This window comes from Hemitrygon akajei, chromosome 32 (genome assembly GCF_048418815.1).
Source record: "Hemitrygon akajei chromosome 32, sHemAka1.3, whole genome shotgun sequence".
NCBI lineage: Eukaryota > Metazoa > Chordata > Chondrichthyes > Myliobatiformes > Dasyatidae > Hemitrygon > Hemitrygon akajei.
The window spans coordinates 40,218,051-40,231,156 of record NC_133155.1 but is presented as its reverse complement, the minus strand read 5'-3'; the positions used below and the strand labels follow the sequence as shown (position 1 = coordinate 40,231,156).

General features: G+C 44.2%; 1 protein-coding gene across 7 annotated transcripts in view; it reads right to left on the bottom strand.

The window, feature by feature from the left end:
* The window catches only part of LOC140719770 (uncharacterized), a 411,496-nt gene that overhangs the window by 93,599 nt on the left and 304,791 nt on the right, over positions 1-13,106 (bottom strand). The window lies entirely within an intron of this gene.

Sequence of the window (13,106 nt, the reverse complement as noted above, 5' to 3'; positions counted from 1 at the left end):
CAGTAAGGAGAGTTTGAAAATTCTCTTCCTAATATGTGAAAACCTGCTTTCTGATTTTGTCACTGATCAATTACAGGCTTCTGTTCCCCTGCTTTGGAAGTTTTGCGCCCTCTAGTGCCTAGAGCTGGACCAGCAGTTAATGGAGTGCCATGGCATAGGTGTATTTTGCAGACAGGAAACTGGAGAAAGGAGCAGGTCAGAGCCCTGTGGGCAGGGTTAAGCCAAGGCATGGGCGTTGCTTTTTGCCAAAGTAGAACACCACAGACCTTAACCCTGTTGGCTTCTAATTCAGAATCAAGGCCAGTCCACAGACTGGAACATGGAAGAAATCTTTACACTGCTTAGGGGCTTTGTACAAACTCAGCAACTGAGCTAGCTCCAGAAATGTCATTTTCCAACAAACAATAGCGCACAGATGAACCTATGATTGCACATGTTCCTGTAGACTCAGCAGGGAGTCCCAAAACCAAGTAACACGGTATCAGCAAATCTGAAATTCACAACTCTTTAACTGCATTATGTCAGGAGAATGAGGAGATGATGTAAAAAAAAGGGCAGTTTGAAATGGGATGCAGGAATGGAGAGATCTAGGCAAATGCGCAATGCTCACTGAAAGTTTCAAACAGGCTAACAGTAGTTAGAAAGTTACATGTTTTCCTCGGGTTTATGAAAAAAAGAGACATCAGCATTTGTTATTATTTCTAAAAAGAGCAAGTGAGTCCTGTTGAATTCTGGGTCAGCTACAGCTGTAACACTAGGCACAGATCTGAGTATCATACTTCAGAGAGACATAAAAGATTTGGAGAGGCTCCAGAAGAGATCAGTTGAAGTGATTCCAGAGTTAAGTGGGGTTATTCTCCTTCAAACAGAGGAGATATTACAATTTGCATTGACAACTGTATATGCCCAGAGCAATATTAAAAACAACAGCAATATTTTAAACAGGTTGATAAAATATGAAACTGTTCAGATAACATTAAAAATAGTTTAGCCTTTAAACTGATACAGACAGCCTGACAGCCCTGAAACAAAACAACAGCAAATTTACAGGCATCTTTCACACTACTCCTTGCCCTCAAGATCTTCTTGTGCACTTGGATCCGCAATATCCTCACTTGCAGATACATGGGCACAAAGAATCACTATGTGCCCAGGTTCTACCTGTCACCCTGGCTACAAAGGATGGGTCTGGCCCCTTTACTGCGCAACACCCCTGTCAGCTGGTCATTGCCACCATACCTGTCCTTCGTAGAGAAGTTCTTTCAGGTCAACACCTTTGACCACAGGGCCATCAGGCAGTGGTCAGCACGTAAGGTCCTGCAGACACTGCAGGAGGAGGATGTGATGGACACAGTGGGGTGGTTCCTGAGCAGACCGTCCAGTTCATCTGGCAAAATGCCTCATTGCCAGACCTCACCAACAGGCACCAAGACCTCGCCTGGCTGGCAGTGAGAGGGGCTCTCCCAGTCCGATCCCTCCTGTGTGGAACATCGTCTCCACACCTCTCTGCCCACGGGAGGACTGCAGTGAGGAGCAGTCAGTGACCCACCTCTTTGCACACTGTGGGTTTGCCGAGAAGGTGTGGAGGAGGATGGAAGGGACAGTGTCGAGGTTCATCCCCAGCAGCTGTGTGACAGAGGACTCTCTGATCTGCGGGCTGTTCCCAGGGACGCACACCAAGACCAACATCCGGTGCTGCTGGCAGATCATCAACTCAGTGAAAGACGCTCTTTGGTCGGCCCGAAACGTGACGGTCTACCAGCACATGGAGATGTCCGTGGGGGAATGCTGCCGACTGGCACATTCTCAGCTGCAGGAGTACGTGCTGAGGGATGCACTCAAACTCGGTGCAGCCACCGCAAGGGCCCGGTGGGGAAGGACCACAGTCTAGGGTTCTTTTCCCACGGGAGTTGAGGGGTAGGGGGTTGGGGTGTATACCCCTCAACAAGGGATTGTAAATATGAAATAACAGTGCCACGTGGGTGGCAAAAAGTATGAAAATGTAAAGACAGTAATGGAAACAGTTGTAAGGGATTGAAAGTCATTAAATGGTTTATTGTATATAATTTTATTTTTGAATAAAATGTATTTTGTTTAATTAAAAAAGCATATAAAATGAGGCCAGAGAAATAATAACAGGGGACAAGGAGATGGCCGATTAACTAAATGAGTATTTTGCATCAGTCTTCACTGTGGAAGACACTAACAGCATGCCAGATGTTGTAGTGCAGGGGTGTCAAACTACCAGCACACGGGCCACATCTGGTCCTATATAGCTGCAATATTACCTCTCGGCTCCTAAATTCAATTCCATGATTGATGAAGGCCAATACACCATTCGCCTTCTTAACCACAGAATCAATCTGTGCAGCAGCTTTGAGCATCCTATGGACTCGGACCTCAAGATCCCTCTGATCCTCCACACTGCCAAGAGTCTTACCATTAATATTATATTCTGCCATCATATTTGACCTACCAAAATGAACCACTTCACACTTATCTGGGTTGAACTCCACCTGGCACTTATCAGCCCAGTTTTGCATCCTATCAATGTCCTGCTGTAACCTCTGACAGCCCTCCACACTATCCACAACACCTCCAACCTTTGTGTCATCAGCAAACTTACTAACCCATCCCTCCACTTCCTCATCCAGGTCATGTATAAAAATCATGAAGAGTAAGGGTCCCAGAACAGATCCCTCAGGCACTCCACTGGTGACTGATCTCCATACAGAATATGACCCATCTACAACCACTCTTTGCCTTCTGTGGGCAAGCCAGTTCTGGATCCACAAAGCAATGTCCCCTTGGATCCCATGCTTCCTTACTTTCTCAATAAGCCTTGCATGGGGTACCTTATCAAATGCCTCACTGAAATCCATATACATGCATCAACTGCTCTTCCTTCATCAATGTGTTTAGTCACATCCTCAAAAAATTCAATCAGGCTCGTAAGGCACGACCTGCCCTTTACAAAGCCATGCTGATGACTCCTGTGGAGATGGTGCCCATGATAAACACCACAACAGTGAACGATGTTTTCTCCAGCCTCATCAAGGTCTTGGACAGACTGGAGGTTGACTGGAGTCACGCTGTCAGTGTGGCAACAGATGGCACACCATCCATGGTCGGGAAAAAGGCAGGTGTTGTTGCGAAACTCAGAGAGAAAGTTCAGACAGAGAATCCAGAGCAGGAATTCTGGAATTTTCATTGTATTATACACCAAGAGGCGTTATGTAGCGAGAGCCTGAAAATGGACAATGTCATGGATGGAGTAATCAAAATGGTTAATTTTATTACAGAGCCAAGGGACTCAACCATCGGCAATTTGATACTCGTTTGTCCAAAAGTAATATTGGACATGGCCTACCCTACCACACTGGAGTCCACTGGTTGAGCAGAGGGGTTGTGTTCAAATGTTTTTTTTCAATTACGTGTGGAAATTGGACTATTCATGAAGGAGAAAGGGAAGCCAGTGGCAGAGCTGGATGACCCAGACTGGCTTCACGATCTTACATTTTTGGTGGACATAACAGAGCACCTAAATGTGCTTCATGTTAACATGTAAGGCCGCAACAAACTTGTTACAGAATACTACAACAACATTCATGCCTTTCAAATTAAATTAGGCCTGTGGGAGATGCAACTATCCCAGAGCAACCCAGCTCATTTCCCCTCTTTGCAGTCTGCATGTCAGTCATGGGAATAATGACAACATGGACAGGCATAAGGACAAAATATCACGGCTGAAAAGTGAGTTTCAGAATCGTTTCCAAGTCTTCACTCAGCTCGAGAAGGAATTCTCACTATTTTGCTCGCTGTTTGCTGTCGACGCAGCATCAGATGTGCCGAAGGAACTCCAAATGGAACTAATTGAAATTCAGTGTAATTCGGCTTTGAAATATAAATTTGAGACTGTGGGACTGGACTCATTCTATCAATACCTGGGACCGATGATAACAGACTTTGCCTCAAAGTTCCTTTGCATGTTCGGGACAACATACCTCTGTGAGCAGGCATTCTCCATATTGAACATTAACAAATCCAAACTGCGCTCGCAGCTGACACACAGACATCTAAATGACATTATGAAAATCACAATTGCCCAGAAACTGGTCCCTGATGTTGACAGGCTGGTTAAAGCCAAGAGATATCAGGTGTCTGGAAGCAGCAAGTGAAAAATGAGTGACACTGTTTGATGCACTGCGACATGTAAGCAAAATGCATTATGAAATATTGAGAGTCATAATATTGTGATTTATTTATTTTCTGACTATTCTATTATTGTAAATGTGATCACTTCAATAAAAATTGGAGGCTAACTGTGTTCATTGTCTGAGTTTGATTACTGGAAGCAGGTTGATAAAAATTAGGAGCAGTTGTGTAGCCTACATTTACAATTTGTTTTGTTATGTCTACATTTGTGTCTGCTAATGTTCGATTTCAAATGGTTTGTTAATGGAAAGGGTTTGCTCCCAAAACAATCTTAGCCAAAATAGCTTCGTTTTTTCTCTCTCTGATCACAACTTTCTTGTAGCCTACGACTGTAAGTTAATACCAATCATAAAAATAATGCTTGCTAGGCAATCTTCTTCATAAGAAACAAAATACGTAAAATGAAACACTTTGTAGTTATAGCAGAGACTGAGACACATGAGAGCAGGTTGAAAAAAACGAAGGCAACAAAGGCTGTGGGAGCACACGCGCGTGCGTTCGTGCGTGCACAACTGATCCAGCCCGCATGAAGTCGCATCTTGCCCAATCTGGCCCATGATCTAAAATGTGTTTGACACCCCTGTAGTAGTGTGTGAAGGAAGAGAAGTGAGTGCAGTTACTGTTACAAGGGAGAAGGTGCTCAAAAAGCTGAAAGACCCAAGGGTACATAAGTCACTCGAAACAGATGAACTGCACCCTAGGGTTCTGAAGGTGCTAGTGGTAGGGATTATGGAGGCATTAGTAATGATCTTTCAGAAATCATTGGAGTCTGGCATGGCACCAGAGGTCTGCAGAACTGCAAATGTTACTCCACTCTTTAAGAAAGGAGGAAGGCAGCAGAAAGGAAATTATAGACCATTTAGCCACACCTCAGTGGTTGGGAAGATGTTACAGTCAATTGTTAAGGATGAGGTTATGAAGTACTTGGTAACACAGGACAAGACAGGACTAAGTCAGCATGGTTTCCTCAAGGGAAAACCTTGCTTGACAAACCTGTTGGAATTCTTTGAGGAGATTACAAGTAGGATAGATAAAGGGGATGTAGTGGATGTTGTATATTTGGACTTTTGTGCTGGGACTAACTGGGTCTTTGACAAGGTGCCACACATGAGGCTGCTTACCAAGTTAAGAGGTCATGGTATTACAGGAAAGTTACTGGCATGGTTAGAGCATCGGCTGATTGGTAGGAGGCAGCAAGTGGGAATGAAAGGATTCTTATCTGTTTGGCTGCCAGTGACTAGAGATGTTCCGCAGGTGTCAGTGTTGGGACCGCTTCTTTTTATGCTTATATCAGTGATTTAGATGATGGTATAGATGGCTTTGTTGCCAAGTTTGCAGATGATAGGAAGAATAGTGCAGAAATAGGTAGACTGCAGAAGGACTTAAAACAATTAGGAGAATGGGCAAGAAAGTGGCAAATGAAATATAATGTTGGAAAAGGCATGGTCATGCACTTTGGTAGTAGAAATAAATGAGCAGACTATTTTCTAAACAGGGAGAAAATCCAAAAATCTGAGATGCAAAGGGACTTGGGATTCCTTGTGCAGAACACCCTAAAGATTAACCTGCAGGTTGAGTAGGTGGGGAGGAAGGCAAATGCAATGTTAGCATTCATTTCAAGAGGTCTAGAATATAAATGCAGGGCTGTGATGCTGAGGATTTATAAGGCACTGGTGAGGCCTCACACTGAGTATTGTGAAGAGTTTTGGGCTCCGCATCTAAGAAAAGATGCTTATCTAAGAAAAGGGCTTATCCCCCAAGGAGGGCCACGAGGACATGGTGGCAACACTAGGGGAGGGTGAAAAATAAATGTGCTAGGTTTTCTAAAATTGACTCATTCTACCCTAGGCCACGAACTTATCAATCAACCCTCATAAACCAGGTCTCACCATTCTGCCTTTTCAATATCTTAATCACCTCCTCCAAAGGCTCAACCAGACTTGTGAGACATGACCCTCTCTGCACATAACCATGCTGACTCCTGATCAGTCCCTGAACATAAACCTTGTCCCTCAGAATCTTTTCCAAAAACTTCCCTACCACTGAAGTAAAGATCATCGGCCTATAGTTTCTTGGCGCTTTCTTACCGCCCTTACTGAGCAAAGAGTCAATATCAGCTGTCCTCCAGTCTTCTAATACTTCACCTGAGGCTGACAAAGGTGCAGATATCTCTGTTAGAGACCAGCAGTCTCTCCCCTTGTTTCCTGTAGCATCCTGGGATAGCTTCGGTCAAGCCCTGTGGATTTATCTATGCTAATATGCTACAATATTTCCAGAACTTCCTCCTTCCTGATAGAGCTGTGCTCCTGAATATCACTAGATCCCACTTTGACTACCAATATGAAGTACTAATTTATATTCTAGCTCTTATCCCCTGCCTCCACACAGATTGCCTGTCTGGTTTCTGTGGGGGATATTTTAGTTACACCTTCTTTATAATATACTTATCAAAGGTTTTAGATTTCTCCTTTAACCTACTTGCCAAATTCATTACATGAATTGTAACTCCATAAAATATAGGAGTAGAATTAGGCCATTCAGCCCATCTAGTCTGAACCACCACTCCATCATGACCGATATAAGACCATAAGACACAGCTGCAGAATTAGGCCATTTGGCCCATTGAGTCTGCACTGCCAATCAATCATGGCTGATACTTTTCTCCCCTCCTCAGCCTACACCCCAGCCTTTTCTCCATAACCTTTGATGCCATGTCCAATCAAATCAAGCACCTGTCAAGCTCTGCCTTAAATACACCCATGACCTGGCCTCCACAGCTGTGTGTGGTAATAAATCCCACAAATTCAGCATCCTCTGGATAAAGAAATTTCTCTGTATCGCTGTTTTAAATGGACGCCCCTCTATCTTGAGGCTGTGCCCTCTTGTCGTAGACTCCTCCACCATGGGAAACATCCTTTCCGCATCTAGGCCTTTCAACATTCAAAATGTTTCAATGAGATCCCTCCTCATTCTTCTAAATTCCAGTGTGTACAGGCCCAGAGCCATCAAGCATTCCTTATATGATAACCTTTGCATTCCTGGAATCACACTTGTGAACCATCCTTCAGCCACTATTCAGTGATGGCCACAACATCATACCTGACAATCTGTAATAGCACAATAAGATTATCCAACTTAGTTCTTATACTACGTGCATTGAGATATAACACTTTGAGTACTGTTTCTGCTGCCCTTTTTGATTTTGCATCCCTAATGCACTGATACCCTGCTGGCTGCAATTTTGTCCTCTCATCTGCCTACCCCTTCCTGACAGTCTGTCTGCACGCTGTTTGCTGTTTTACCATCCTGTTCTATCCTGAGTCCCTTCGCTCCAGTTCTCACCCCCTTGCCAAATTAGTTTAAAGCCTCCCCAAGAGTATTTCTGCAGCATCCCTGCTTTGTGTTCCCATCCCTATCTTCATATCATCTGCAGTATTGGTCACAAATCCATCAATTCCATCATTCAAATCATTGACATTTAATGTGAAAAGAATTGGTCCCTACACCAAATCCAGTGAAACGCCTCTGGTCACCGGCAGCCAACCAGACAAGGCTCCCTTTATTCCCACTCTTTGCCTCCTGCCAGTCAACCAATCTTCTATCCTTGCTTGTATTTTTCCTGTGATACCATGTTTAGCACCCCCATGTGTGGCATTTTGCCAAAGACCTTCTGAAAGGTATTTGTGGGGATATGCACTTGTTGGTGTCATTAAAGAGTAATTCACTAGCAATTTTGTAATTAGCATGCAAGCATTTTTAGCTAAGTACGCTTCTGAGTTCGGTGTAAGTAGGTAAATCAGGGCAATGCTGATAATTAAACTACTCAATGTGCTTTTCATACTGATGTTTGTTATTGGTGAGTAAATATCCGTAGATTTCGCACTACAGAGCGCACCTGATTAAAAGCCGCTGGCTCTAATTTTAGAAATAAAATCAATTTTGTACTTGTACAGGCCGCACCGGATTTTAGGCCGCACCGGATTTTCGGCCGCAGGTGTCCCACGTTGTAATATGAGATATTTACACAGAAAGATATTACACGTGAGGATTTTTTAACTTTTAATTAAATCCATATGGTAACATAAACAAATACATATTGCAAATGCTTTTTTTCGAACCGTGCCTGTAACGCGGCTACTTTTAAATATACGTTGCGTATACTTTTTTACTGAACAACATTCCAATATCTCCTAACGACTGGTAAAAAATATATATACTGCAGCCTACCAGGAAAAGTTATTGATCGCCTTTAACTTAAAAGCAGCGTTCGCTCAGATCCAATGCCGCTCACGTAATGCCGCTCGCCCCCCTCCTTCCCGTTTATCGCAAACGGCATTTTTCCCACAAGACGCGGCGAAACCGGGTGTGACGTCATAGCATCCCGCGATGTAGTACAGAAAACAAATATAGTTAAAACACTTCTAACTTAGAAAATACTAACAAATGAATTACTAAGCGAAAATATTATAAACTAAATAACTGCCATAAAAGCAGCACAATGCTTTTCTTCGAGTGTTTTCCATGTTGATGAGGGTGAGTACAAATGACTGATTTACAATAATTTAATCGTGAAAGTGCGCTTGATTTATCGTACAATTTCATTGGACCTCTGTGAACTACTCATCAATTTTATTGGTCTACTGTTACGAGGCAAAATGTTTTTGGCGGCATGAAAAAAAATCATGTATTAGCCACACCGTAGTAAAGGCCGCAGAGTTCAAAGCTGTTCAAAATGTGGGAAAAAAGTAGTGGCTTATAATCCGACATCTACGGTACATTAGCCAGTGTGTTAACAAGTCCACAAGCTGCCTGTTGTGTTGAACACATTCTCAACTCAACCTGCAAGTGATGCTGAGGCTTTACACAGCACTGGTGAAGCCTCAAGACGTACAAAAAAGCTGGATGAACTCAGCAGGTCGGGCAGCATCCATTGAAATAAGCAGTCAACGTTTCTGGCCGAGACCCTTCGTCAGGACTGAAGAAGGAGGGGGCAGGGGCCCTATAAAGAACGTGGGGGGAGGGTGGAATGTGCCAGGTGAAAAAACAATCAGAGGAAAGATCAAGGGGTGGGGGAGGGGATAGGCAGGAGAGGTGAAGGAGGAATCTAAGGGGAAAGGTCTATGGGTAGTAGAAGAAGGCAGAATCATGAGAGAGGTGATAGGCAGCTGGAAGAGGAGACAGAGTGAAAGTGGGATGGGGGAAGGGAGAGGGAGGGAATTATCTTGTGACTGTCTTATGACCATGATGTAATTGAGTATCTGGTGAGCATGATGTAATGGTCTTGTGATGGTGGGGTGATGTAATTTCCCGCCAGTGTGAGGTCACGTGATGACAGGTTCCAACAGGTATAAAACAGGAAAGCCTGTTGTGACACAGGAGTTTTTTGTGTCGAGTCATTGTTTAATTCGTCAGTTACTCCTTTATGCTGCATATTTGTCTCATGACGCAGTTTCATTTTAAAGTGCAGTTTTACTTCCTACTGTAAGGTACAGAATCGTTGTGCTGGCAGTTTTGCCAATTGCTACCAGTTTTGTTGATGTATCTTTGATTTAATTTTAAAGTCTAAGTATTGGAGACGGAAGACTTTAACGAAGTACGGGAACCCGAAGGATCGAGTAAAGTTTGGTGGTTTAATACAGGATTGACCTTAATGAATCTTCGTTCAGGAAATAGTGACCTGCATCTGAGATAACCCCTGCCTGTAAGAGCAGAAAGGGTTGTGCAGTGTTATTCGCCAAGAAAAAAGGTCAGTTCCTTTAAACCGTTTTATTTCCTTCATCATGAATCCTTCGGACAAGGCATATTTCGTCTGGAATCAGCAGTAACGTCACGTTGTTGAGGAATTCATTACTTCAGGAAATCTCTCTTAATTGACTGTATAAATCACGCGGACTTTCATAGTTACCACTTTAAGAACTGTTCCAGAGTTGCTGTATAGCAGTTAACTCCCAGTTGTTAGTCATTTGTTTACTTTTCAATCTTTTGTTGAGCAGAGTTTAATAAATTGTTTATTTGTTTATAAAACCTGACTTAATTCTATATTCATTGTTGCCGGACGCGTATCGCAACAGCAGTTAAGGCAGAAATTGATAGGTTCTTGATTGGACATGGCATCAAAGGTTACGGAGAAGGCTGGGGAGTGGGGCTGAGGAGGGGAGAAAACGATCAGCCATGATTGAAAGGTGGAGCAGACTCGAAGGGCTAAATAGCCTAATTCTGCTCCTATGTCTTATGGTCTTAACTTTCAGCAAATCCTGCACAAGGACTCCCAAGTCCCTTTGTACTTCTGATTTCTGAATTTTCTCCACACTTAGAAAATAGTCGACGCCTTTATTCCTCCTATCAAAGTGTATGGCCACACATATCCCTACACTATATTCTATCTGTCACTTCTATGCCCATTCTTGTTTATTTCTTCAGCTGTTTGATCAGGGTACAACTGCGCAACCACATGGATGTCAGCCAGTGAGAACAGTTTAAAAGGAGACAGCCTTATAGAGCGGGCACTAGAGGAGCGAGCGATGGAGCAGAGGGAGACAGAGTAGGAAGGCCTTGGCTCAACGGGGCTTAGGTGATAACGGGTCGAGGTGAGGTAGGTTGCCTGTGTGGAATACAGACAGGAAGTACTTGTGTGTGGCCGGTGTTCTGTCTTGGCGTCAGATGTGGGAATTCCAGGAGACTCCCAGCCTCCCAGATAGCCACATCTGCACCAGGTGCGTTGAGCTTCTGCTCCTAAGGGGCTACGTTAGGGAACTGAAGATGCAGCTCGATAACCATCGTCTGATCAGGGAGAGTGAGGAGGTGATAGAAAGGAGCTATAGGCAGGTAGTCACACTGGGGCCTCGGGAGACAGGTAAGTGGGTAACAGTCAGGAGAGGGAAGGGCAGAAGTCAGAGGTTAGAGGGCACCCCAGTGGCTGTACCCCTTGACAATAAGTACTCCTGTTTGAGTACTGTTGGGGGGGGGGGGATGGCCTAGCTGGGGGAAGCAATAGTTTCCCTACCCTTCTAGCACAGAGTCTGGCCCTGTGGCTCAGAAGGGTAGGGAAAGAAAGAGGAAGGCAGTAGTGATAGGGGATTCTATAGTTATTGGGTCAGAGAGGCGAATCTGTGGATGCAGGGAAGAAACTCAGATGGTAGTTTGCCTCCAAGGTGCCAGGGTCCGGAATGTTTCAGATCACATCCAAGATATCCTGAAGTGGGAAGAGAACAGCTAGAGGTCATGGTACACATTGGTACCAACAACATAGGCAGGAAAAGGGAAGAGGTCCTGAAAACAGACTACAGGAGTTAGGAAGGAAGTTGAGAAGCAGGACCACAAAGGCAGTCATCTCAGGATTACTGCCTGTGCCACATGACAGTGAGTACAGGAATAGAATGAGGTGGAGGATAAATGCGTGACTGAGGGATTGGAGCAGGGGGCAGGCATTCAGATTTCTGGATCATTGGGACCTCTTTTGGGGGAGGAGTGACCTGTAGAAAAAGGCTACAATATCCTGGCGGGCAGGTTTGCTAAGGTTATTGGAGAGAAATTAAACTAGGAGTGCTGGTGTGGGGGTGGGAACCAAACTGAAGAGATGGTGGAAGAGGAGGTTAGCTCACAGAGGAAGCTTGGAGACAGTGTGAGGAGGAGGATAGGTAGGTGGTTGAGAAGGGACGCACACAAACCGATGGTTTGAAATGTGTTTATTTTAAGGCAAGGAGTATTATGAACAAAGCAGATGAGCTTAGAGCGTGGATCTGTACTTGGAACTATGATGTTGTGGCCATTATAGAGACTTGGATGGCTCAGAGCATGAATGGTTACTTGGAGTACCAGGCTTTAGATGTTTCAGAAAGGACAGGGAGGAGACAAAAGAGGTGAGGGCGTGCCACTGTTGATTAGAGATAGTGTTATGGCTGCAGAAGAGGAGGAAGACATGGAGGGATTGTCTACATTGTCTCTGTGGGTGGAAGTTAGGAAGAGGAAGGGGTTAATAACCCTACTGGGTGCTTTTTACAGAACACCTAATAGTAACAGGGTCATCGAGGAACAGACAAGAAGACAGATTCTGGAAAGGTGTAATAGTAACACGGTTGTTGTAGTGGAAGATTTTAATTTCCCAAATATCGATTGGAATGTCCCGAGAGCAAGGGGTTCAGATGGGGTGGAGTTTGTTAGGTGTGTTCAAGAAGGTTTCTTGACACAATATGTAGATAACCCTACAAGAGGAGAGGCTATACTTGATGTGGTATTGGGAAATGAACCTGGTCAGGTGTCAGATCACTCAGTGGGAGAGCATTTTGGAGATAGTGATCACAACTCTATCCCCTTTACCATAACATTGGAGAGGGATAGGAACAGACAAGTTAGGAAAGTGTTTAGGAAAGAAATTAGGAGAGCCAGAAAGGGCCATTAGAAGGCCTTGGTGGACACGATTAAGGAAAACCCCAAGGTATTCCACAAGTATGTTAACAGCAAGAGGATAAGACATGAGGGAATAGGAGCAATCAAGTGTGACAGTGGAAAAGTGTGTATGGAACCGGAGGAGATAGCAGAGGTACTTAATGAGTACTTTGCTTCAGTATTCACTATGGAAAAGAATCTTGGTGATTGTAGTGATGACTTACAGCGGACCAAAAAGCTTGAGCATGTAGATATTAAGAAAGGATGTGCTGGAGCTTTTGGAAAGCAACAAGTTGGATAAGCAACCAGGACCAGACGAGATGTACCCCAGGCTACTGTGGGAAGCAAGGGAGGAGATTGCTGAGCCTCTGGCAATGATCTTTGCATCATCAATGGGGACGGGAGAGGTTCAGGAGGATTGGAGGATTGTGGATGTTGTTCCATTATTCAAGAAAGGGAGTAGAGATAACCAGGAAATTATACGCCAGTGAGTCTTAACTCAGTGG